Source organism: Gopherus flavomarginatus, chromosome 8, assembly GCF_025201925.1.
Source record: "Gopherus flavomarginatus isolate rGopFla2 chromosome 8, rGopFla2.mat.asm, whole genome shotgun sequence".
In the NCBI taxonomy this organism is placed as follows: domain Eukaryota; kingdom Metazoa; phylum Chordata; order Testudines; family Testudinidae; genus Gopherus; species Gopherus flavomarginatus.
The window spans coordinates 44,142,703-44,153,613 of NC_066624.1; the positions used below are offsets into that span (position 1 = coordinate 44,142,703).

Here is a 10,911-nt window from a genome sequence, read left to right on the forward strand (position 1 = left end):
TTCATCCAGAAGGTCACAGAGGCAACTACATGTTCTGGATGTCCCTAAACCAGAAGCTGGGACTGGGTGACAGGGGATGTATCACTCAATAAATGTCTGTTCTGTTCATTTTCTTTGAAGAAGCTGGGACTGGCCATGGGCAGAAACATTATACTGGGCTAGATGGACTGTTGGTCTGACCTGGGATGGTCTTTCACTTGTTCTTATGTTCTAACATGATCATAGGTAGTCAATAGGAGATGCTGAGGAGTGGGGTGTGTTCTAAGCACTGCTGCTGTCAAAGAGTTCAGTCCCTATAAGACTGTGAGGGAGACAAATCCTTTTGCTTGTCATTCTCGGCTAGGAACCCTCTAACCCCACCTAAAGGTTTTTGTTTCTTTTTTGTATGAAGCTGCGGCTGGAGGAGGAAGAAGAAGGAATTAGAAGGAGGAGACAGCTTATAACTTTTATCCCAAAGGTCAGGGTACTCACCTGGAATATGAGAGCCCCACTTGAAGTGCCTGATAAAGAGACAGGATTTAAACAGAGGAGCTTTCCCCACCCATGTGGATGCCCTAACTACCGGGATACGCTCATTTGGACCTCTTTCTAACTCTCCTGTGCAAGCCTAAGTTCCCTGGGAGGTAAATCCATTGGTTTCAATGTTTATTATGTTATCCTTTATTAATTATTATTGAAAATCCTTTAGATTTTAGTAGGATAGACTACAATATGTGATAATAAATGGAGTTTCAATAAATTAGTCAAAAAAAATCAAAATAACAGAGATTAATAGATCAAGAGAGATTATGTTTTTATAGAATTAGCCAGAATCTCAGCTGGAATAATTTGGCCATAGATCCCCTGAAGTCAGTGGGCCAGATTAAAGAGCTATGGAGATAGAGGAAATGTGTGAATGACTCTACAGACCGGTGATCAGAGCACTCACACTGGATTTAGGAGACCCAAGATCCAGTCCCTCATGCTCCATTGTCCCGTGTACAACTGGGAATCTGGCCCGCTGACTTCAATGGAGCCATACTCATTTAGACCAACTGAGATTTTGTCTCAGTTACCGGAGCTGAGACTTTCCCAAACACCAGTTATCTACAGTTCTATGCTCTCTAATGTAAAAATATGTATTTTAATTTATTTAAGATCATCAACATTACTTGAGAAACTTTAATTTTCGCAACATTTTCCTTAGAGCTGTTTTCACCTCCTTGCTTTTCAGGCTATAGATGATGGGTGTTTAACATCGGGGTCAAGACACTGTGCTAGATGGATATTTCATCCAGCACCACAGAAGAGACTGAGCTGGATTTTGTGTACTGGAAAAAAGCTGTGAAGTATAACAAACCTATCACCATCAGGTGCGAGCTGCAGGTGGAGAAGGCTTTATGCCTCCCCTCTGCAAAGCATATCCTCAGGATGGTGGAGATGATGTAAATGTAGGAGATCAGCTTGAGGAGGAAGGGAGCTTGACCCAAATATCACAAAAGAAGTAAGAAGCAGCACTTGATTGATGAAGGTGTCAGTGCAGGCCAATTGTAACAGAGGAGGGAGCTCCCAGCTGAAATGGTGGATTTGGTTGGAGGCACAGAAACGCAACTTCAGAGTAAAAACAATGTTAAGAAGGGTACAGAAGAAGGCTGTGGTCCATGTCCCACTCACCAGCTGAACACAGATCCTTTTGCTCATTCTCTCCATGTAACGCAATGGGTCAGAGATGGCAGCGCAGCGGTCATAAGCCATGGCTAAGAGAATGGAACTTTCAGCTGCACTTGAGAGGAGGATGAAGAACATCTGAGCAATGCAGCCATTGACAGAAATAGTTTTGTGCACTGCTAGGAAGTTCCTCAGCACGTAAGGCAGTGTGACTGAAGAATAGCAGATATCAACAAAGGATAAATGGAAAACGAAGACGTATATAGAGAATCAGCTCTTATCACCACCATGATCACCATATTGCCACCCAGGGTGATTAGGTAAATAACTAAAAACACTGAGAAGAAGAAAATCTGCATCTGTGGGTCACTGGAAAGTCCCAGGAGAATAAATTCTGTCTCTGTGGTTTGATTTTTCATTGGCATTTATTCAGGAAAACTGTGATCTGGAAGACGAGTGAAAACAAATGAAAAGAACACTTTTAATAATAGTAAATTTAAACAGCATGTGAAGTTCACGTCTCTGTAGCATAAATTTAAAGACAGCCATATTACAGGCTGTACAACGTGTATTTTAAATAAAATAAAATTAAGTCCTATCATAAAAGTGAAATGGCATATAGAGATCATCTCTTCAGTTGGATGAATAGAAAGAGAGCCCTACTGTATCTTTTAAAATATATATTTTTAAATAGACAAGATTTAGATAAAGCAACAGTGATAAGCTGGCTGGAATTTGTGTGTTATACAGAGACAAAATGGGCCAGATGCACAACAGGACTTAGGCCCCAAACTGCCACTTTACTCACCTAAATTGCAGAATTAGGCCCCACAGATATTAACAAAATCTACACCCAGCTGGAACTACGGGACAGTCTGATGTGGGCCTCAATTTGTCTCTCCTGTTGAATCGGTTCCACTGTGGTTAAATAATTAAAGAGGCATTGGAGAAAGGGGGTCTGGATACTGGATCTCTTGAATTTAAGGTGAGGGCCCTAACCACCAGTACTTCCTCTCTAGCTTTAAAACTCTTTCATCTGTCCCTCTAACATCAGCAGAGATACAGCTGTTTTTACTCCAGCTGGGAATCTGGCCCCTTTACTCCAATGGAACTATGACTGAGTCACACCCACTGGAGATCTGGCCAATTCTATAAGTACATCTTTTGTCTATGGTTTTCACCCTTTTATTTATTTTGCATACCTATAAAAATTTTTGAATGGAGGTGCGAACCCTTCATCGGTGGACTCCCAGGGCTCTGCAGACCACAGGTTGAAAACCACCATTGTAGAGTATTTAATATCTATATTATTTTATTGGATTCATACCTATTAAAATATCTAGGATTTCTATATTAATAAAATAATATATAAAAAATAATAAAAATAATAAACCCCTAAGACCTAGAAATACTGGTTTGGGCATAGGCTGACAACCCAATCAAATACAGAGAATACAGGCAAATTAATAAATATTACAACTGCCATAAAGAGGGCCTCAGAAGTGCTTAGCTGTATGACAGGCTCTTCCACTGCCAAAGTGTGTGTGTGTGTGTGTGGAAGTGGGTAACCCCAGGCTGACATCATGCAACTGTCTAAACAATTCAAGGAACCCAGAGACATTTTCAGCCAAAGAGTGGAAAGGACTCATAGTGCAAACCAAGAAGTGATCTAAGGTTGGATTTTGGCAAAAGCAGAAGAGAGAGGCTGGAGGACATGAATGCTCCAATACAAGAAGGAGAGAAATGACAACACCGAGAAAGAAATGAATGAGCAGAGACTCAAGTTTCCTGATTCCAAGGAGTGGCAGGGCTGCTAGGGTCTTTGGGTAGCTCTTCTTTACTTGTGAGAAAAGAAACCTAACACATTTCATTAGTGCCTGGCAGTGTTTTGCAAACCTTATAGCTGTGTGGGCAAATTCAAGCGCTCCTTTTCCTGATTGTCAGCCAAGTCTTAACTGTGAGCAGTGTCCTTGAGTGGAGTCAGTGTCTTATCTACAGCCTGAGCTTGCTATTTTTTTCCAGTTAATTTATTTTGTTCTTTGTCCATCTTCCTTTCTTGTCTTCTTTTAACCTACAAAGGAAACACTTCCACTTTTTACTTATACACCTTTTTCCCACCCATGAACATATAAACATTGCCATTATACAGTACATTAGTCTTATTATTCAATGCATGCTACATATACCCTGTCACTAAAAAATAACTTTATTACAGAACTTTGGAGCAACAAGCCAGGACAAGCACACACACTTTGAGGAATTCACTCAATACAACCTCTAGTCCAATAGCTCCCCACCATCCCCAACCCTCTGGCTAGAAATCTGAAGTAGCCAGAAGGATCCCATGTACAATATGGGGAGTGGGTTAACTTTTCATGTCCTTGCTTCCAAAGACTGTTGGTATGCAAATTTAAAAACAATTTTGCAATTAACAATTTGGTCAGTGAAGGTTCATTTTCTTACTTAAGGAAAATGTATTAGACTTTAGTATATTACCTTTTCCTGCTTCATTCAAACACTTCATATTCCAAGTTGAATGAAATAAGTATCTGCATTCCAATCCAACCCTTCTGTCTGATTCCAAACCAGACCATCCCATGAAAACACTAAACACAATAATTCCGGCCACAAGACAAACACCACAAGACAGCACATAGAACACAAAACATAATTCCTATTGTGCTAGTAAATGCATGGTATGTTGAATGCTGTTCAGCTGGCATCAGTTTTCTCTGATTATCTGAAAGATAAAAAACAGAGGTCTACCCCTGTTGGGCAGTCAATCATTGCTTAAAATAGACAAATACCCTTGTCGATTTCAGGGAAAACAGAGGAATTAAACCCTATTTTTTGTATGTGTTTCATAGGCAGCCCAGGTTTCGGTGGCTCCTACCTTATCAGTTAGATAATTTGCATTAATACAGATGCTTTCTGGCTTGCTTTTTACTTTTAACTCCTGCATTCAAACACTGAAAGAAAACATTACCTCTTATAGTGCCCTCAGAGCCTAATAAAATTTCAGTTACATAGCACTGTCTACATTCTTCAGCTAATTCAACTAAATTGTTTATAGCCAAATGATTGCAATCCAATAACTTCTTTGCCTGAATTTATTTACAAACATTTCAAAGACATTTCAAAGACACCAAGAACTTTCCTCTTTAGCATTTTTACAAAGTTCAACTACTGTTCCCTCCAGCAACTACAGAGTTAACTTCTCACTCTCCCTTAAATCACTTGCTTGTCTCCCAACAGCCACTTTTATCAACTCAAATCACCATTTCAGGTATTGTCCTGGATATTTTAAATCCCTATGCTTACACTTGCTTATTCCTTCCTTCCACTACACCCTCAAAATTTTCCAACCTGTTTTCCAATCTCTCTGTCTGTTGTCTGACCGCCTGGGCCCAATCCTGCTTTTCTCACTGAACCGTCCCTTCCATAGGCACCGGCTTGTTCCACTACCAGTTTAGCTAGAAGGGTGGCTTCTTAACTAGCCCCCACCCTTCCTTATGTTTTTTTCTTTCTTCTCCTCTCTCCCAGTAAACATTCTAGTAGCAATGCTAACTACTTCAGACAAACTTTTCCCTTGCGTACCATCTGGATGCTCTCTAAATCTCTTTGCACTATCCTTTGCACATTATGACATGAAAACCATTTTAACAATCTCTTTTCTATGATCAGTTTCAGGATTCAATTCCCATGCTTTCTAACTTCACAAATCAGTCGAGCAGAAAAGTCAGAGGGGTGCTTGTCTGGACCCTGAACACAAGCAGTCACCTTGCTCCAATTTGGAGTAGCCTCCCCTGCAGCTCTAATACCATTCAAAACAGCTTTCAGAAATCCATCCAACTTTGTCTTTTGAGCTGGATTACTGAGATTCCAATTAGGGTCAGTAATTAGCCAAGGTGCACTCAAATGACCTGCAGATTTTTCTTTTACTTTTTGTTTTTTATTTTCTGTCATGAGAGTATCTAATAACTGATTTACATTTGCCCAAATGGGGACATGAGTGGAAAAGATTGTGCAGAACATTCTTTCCACTGCCTCAGGATTGTCTCATAAGTGAGGCATAGTGCGCTGCCAGTTAAACAAATCTGAAGTTGCAAACAGGGTATGGGTAAAAACCATCTCATGTTCCCCAGCAACCAGTAGAACTAGATAAGTTCTCAACGAGGCTTGTAATATCAGGGGTGTCTCAGAAACATTCTCCCTCATGGAGTTAAGTAACCTAGTAGAGGTCCACAAGGGCGAGGACGAGGGCTGCTGTAAGTAGTATTTGGGAATATTTGAGAAGCAGTTCCTGGCCAAGTTTGCGAAAGGCTGGCTGGAGGCTGCACATAGGGGGTGAGGCTGCCTGATTCCGCTGAAGATGAGAGAACATCATTCTGAGCTCCTCCTTGATTCTCCTCTGTCCCTGAACTGTCCTTAACCTGCTTTTGAATCCTTGCACTCCACCAGACGGGGAAGAACAGGAATGAAATTGTCCTCCTCCCAGCGCGGCTCTGGGGCACATCGTGGGGGATTTTTTACAAGAGATATCCATACAAACAGCTTCAAAAGCAACCTGTCCCTCCATAGGTTTATAATTATACCATACAAACAAATAATCCATTTGTCCCAGCCTAAGATCAACCAAAACATCCCTTAAGGAGTTTATCCTGTCTGTGGAAAAGGTTTCACCCTCCGGCCAGTCTCTAGTCGGGGACAAATGAAGGGTAAATTATGGCCATTGGATCCAACACAGATTTCTCGTCTTAAACTTAACTGGACCAGCGGTCTCAGAAATCTCTTAAGTATCAGAGACAACGGGGCAATCCCTGGGCACTTACTGCCAACTTGTCCCATTTTGATGAAAGGACTCTAACCCCTCTTCCCCGGGTCAAGGTAAAGGGACTCTAACCCCCACCTCCCTGCATTGAGCACTCGCTTACCTCTCCAGGGACTCGAACACCTGGACTGGGACTCTAACCCAGACCTAAGTTGTCAGGGACTCTAAACCCGACACCCTGGACCCTACTCAATGGGTAGGTGGACGTTGATGGATTTCTACGAGCTTCAGCTGGTTCACAGAACACACCATATCGCCAACACAGAGACCAGATCACCAGGCAAGGCTCCTCTAAACCGGAGGATGCGCGCTGCGTTGCCTGAGGGTACGTCTACACTACAGGATAAATTCGAATTAGCTTAAAGGGTCTGATCCCCTGTCGGAGAGTCAGATGGGTCCCAGCGGAGTCGCCAAAGATGTCAGAGACTCTTACCCCCCAGATGGCAAATTTCGTTCTTCGACTGCGAGAGAGACAGGCAACACTAGCAAGGTCCAATCAAAAGCTGTTTATTGACAATTGCACACATCAATAGAGAGCAGCTCATCTCCCAAGAGAACCAGCCTGCTCTTTACATCTTAGTATAAGCCTATACAGACAGTTCCATCGGGTCATAAATTATTCACTGGAACAGCCCACCACCTTCTTCTAACAACTAGAAACTAGACACTTTTAGTATACATGTTTTACAGCATTAGGTGAATAACAATATCTTAGCAAGCACCAGAAGTTAGGAATGTAGGGGAGTTAAAACAGACAGAGAACTGAACCAAGGAGTGAAAACAGGGAGGCTGGGATTTCTTATCTGTTCTTCAAAGGAACTGTTCCTAACACAGCACAGTTGGTACTATACTAGGAATGCAGCCCCTCCCTTATCTCACTTTTTCCCAGTGCTTCATTAGACATGCTGCTTCTCAGTTCTTTTCCACTCAGGGATTACCCACAAACCTCTGTTAGCCTGACTTTGGTCAGGTTGGCATACCTGGTTTTGTCTGCTATATCTTTATTCAGGCCTAACACACTGTTGCTCATTCCCAGCTTCTGGCAAACAGAGGCTACAGGCACCATCCCTGCCCACCCTGGCTAATCGCCCTTGATGGACCTATCCACCGTAAACGTATCTAGTTCTTTTCTGAACCCTGTGCAACTGTCCTGAGTTTACCCCCTTCCCCTCACCTGGTTATATATGGAAAAGAGGATGAGAATGAGGAGAGCCATGATGTGTCTGTCACTGGCTGGTGCATCAATTTCCTGCAGCACTCGACAAACATCCGCAAGATCGTGGGGGGCACTTTGAGCATTGGGCAGGCAGGGGCCAGGTGCCCAGTGCCCCTCCATCAAGAATGGGACCCAGCACCCCCTAGTTTTTACAGGGATTAAAAAGGGGCAAAGGGGAGCAAATAAGAGGAGGGGGTGGCCAAGGTCTGAGCAGGGGGTGGAAATGGGTTGTCGGGGGGGTCAAACAGCTGGAGGCAGAGTTAGGAGAGGGGCTGAAGGGCAAAATCAGGGACGGGGGAAGGAGCTGGCGTTAAGCCCAGGGACAGACGCTGCCAGAGGGTCAAACCCCGGCAAAGGCATAGGTAGAGGGGTAACAGTTACCCCAGGGGGTTGAGACTCCAGCGTTTGCAAGCAGGGAGCAGAGGAGATTTTTTATTTCCCCTCCCACAGGCAGCACCTCTCAGGATGGGCTTTCCAGGGCTGGGCTCTTAAAGGCACAGGCATCCCACTACCTAGACAGTGCAGCTCCTCTCTGATGTAACTTATTGAGGTGCTGCAGTAGGAGACTCAATTCAGTGAAACTGGGCATTCCCTATACACCCCAGAGCGAGGGAGCTGTGCACCCTCTTCCCCGAATTTCCCCAACACCCCCCCCACCCAGAGCTCAGGTAATTACATGCAGCGTTGCCAATGTTGTCAGCGCTGCCAATGTTGTCATTGGTTGCAAATTTGAATGGAAATTGAAACGTTAACACACACTTTAAAAGCAGATACAACGTATGAAAAATACTTGTACCTGAGAAAGTAAAATAAGTTTGGAAAGTCTGGACAAAGCCGGGTTTCCTCACCCAGCTGTTGTGTTTGCTGACAATGTTGGTGCATTGGCTTTGGCAATGTTGGCCAACCTTAGAATTTCAAATGATGATTTGTAAGTGAGGTGTGAATGAGCTCTCCCCTGACAGCTAGTGATGAGCCAGGGTTGGGGGGAGGCTTTGGGACCAGACTGTATTTACATGAACTCACCTACTCTGCGGAGGTATCCAGCAGACACTGCTGGGATGCCTCTGCTCTAGGTGCCCGGAGGAGGGAAGGTGTGTTGGGCTCCAGCCTGGAGCTCTTCCTCCCTTCAGCCAAGCCTTGACAATCCCAGCCCTTGCACTCCTATCTTCAAGTGGTATGTGAGCCAGAGGAAAAGTGTGGCAGGAAGCATAGGGGCCAAACTTGTGGGCACCAGGTGAAGCAGCAAGAATCCCAACCACCACGTCAGACTGCAGGAATCTGCAACTAGGGTGGCAAGTTTTAGAGCCCCAACCCATTGTGGTCATCACGACCAAAGACCTGGCTCCTGTGGGTGAGTCACCCAGCAGGAGGGAAAAGACTCACTCTTGTACAACTAGAGACAGGGAAGTTGAGGACTGTGAGCTCCAGGGCTTTACCACAAGCCAACACCAGGTCCCACTGAGAGTTGAACTCAGATTGCAGGATTCAGTGTCCCAAGTGTTGCCCATTACACCATGGAAACAGCTTGTGCTGCCTTCTCTGGCCATCAGTGACCCTCACGGGGGTGCCTTGTGTAAGGGACTGTTGGCCCTTTACTTAAACTTAGTGTGTGTGTGGTGGTGGTGGGGGGGTGGTTGGCTAGTTCCTAGCATCAATAGATGTGGGAAGGGTCAGTGGGAAATCAGGCCAAAGCTCCAAGTTAGCTGGACTGACAGGCCAGGCAGTGTAATGAGGGAGTCACCAGGCCAGGGGGGGTCCCATCCAGTGCCAGCTTTAGGCTGATTCCCCCGATTCCCCCAAATTGGGCCCCACACCTAAGAGGGCCCCATGCCTGCGCCAATAAGGGCCCCAGCCTTAAAGAAGAGAGCCTAATTTTTTAATTTTTACTCATTTGGCGGCAGCTGGGTCTTCAGTGGCACTTCAGCGGTGGGTCCTTCACTTGCTCCGGGTCTTCAGTGGCCTTTCAGTGGCGGGTGCTTCAGTGCCATGGAAGATTTGGAGCGAGTGAAGGACCCACTGCCGAAGTGTCGCTGAAGACCTGGACCACTGCCAGGTATTCGAATTGGGTCCCAGTTCCTAAAGCTGGCCCTGGTCCCATCCTCCATGGGAGTGGGAACTGCCTGGGCCAGAGTGGGGCTGAGCTAAGCAGAGAGCGGGAACCCAAGAAGCGCAGGGAGCAAAGCTGCGCAGGTGTAGTGCCAGAAACTGCTCCCTGTAGGACTTTGTTACTGATACCTGAGGTTGTTCTTATTTGCTGACTTTTCCTAATTTGCTAAAACTTGACAGTGGTTTCTCTAGCAAAGGCCAGTCCGTGGCCCTGTGGTCCAGACATCCTCATTCACATCAGACTTTAAGTTGAGAATTATTTCCCATTCCCGCTCTGTGGGAGGGGAGACTTTTAAACGCGTTCTCTGTGCGACTGCACATGGCTAAGCAAAAACAAACCCCCAATGCCCTCTGTGCTTTGGGGGCCAGATTTGCTGTGGTCTGTAGTTCAGATGTCTTCACGTCTGGGCATTGGGATTATTTACCACTTTCTGTGACATTGGGGCATAACTGTGCTCACAGCCAAATTAATGTGCTTAATGTGGCCGTATGCCCTCAACTTTACATAATCTGTTTCCAAAAATTGGTTTCTGTAAAATTGGAATAATCCTATAGTGTAGACATACTGTATGTGCCTGAGCATCCACAGTGCGAACTGGAGCCAGATCTCTTTTCACTCTGTCTACACGTCAAACACTGCTGTGGCACTGCTATAGCACTTTGGAGTAGACAGTGACTGGTGGGGTTTTCTCATCCCTGTAATAGCTGCATGGACAGAACAATTCTTCCTTTTCTTTAGCACTATCTAACCAGGGCTTAGATCACCTTAACTCTATTGTTTTTTTTTGGGGGGGGGGGGTTTCACACCCTGAGAAATGTCGCTCTTCCAGTTCAGTGCCCAGCTTACACCAGCGCTTAGATCCCTCTTGGTATTTCAATGCAGGCACTGACCTGTGAGAGGAAAACATCAGCTCACAAACACAGACACCGAATTCCCCACATTTAATCTTGCTGCACTTTCCAGAAAGTCACAAAATTCAATTCATTCTTGCTAGGACAGAGAAAAAAATAAGTGACACTAGGTTTTTGGCTTGATTAAATAAAATTAAATGTTTAATTAATATAGTAAAAATATATCCTGACTCCACTAAATAACATCACAATGTGAAAT

General features: G+C 44.5%; 1 pseudogene; it reads right to left on the reverse strand.

The window, feature by feature from the left end:
• Nucleotides 1–1,147: 1,147 nt before the first annotated feature.
• Nucleotides 1,148–2,072, reverse strand: LOC127056421 (olfactory receptor 5G3-like; annotated as a pseudogene).
• Between the last annotated feature and the right edge of the window lie 8,839 nt (nt 2,073–10,911).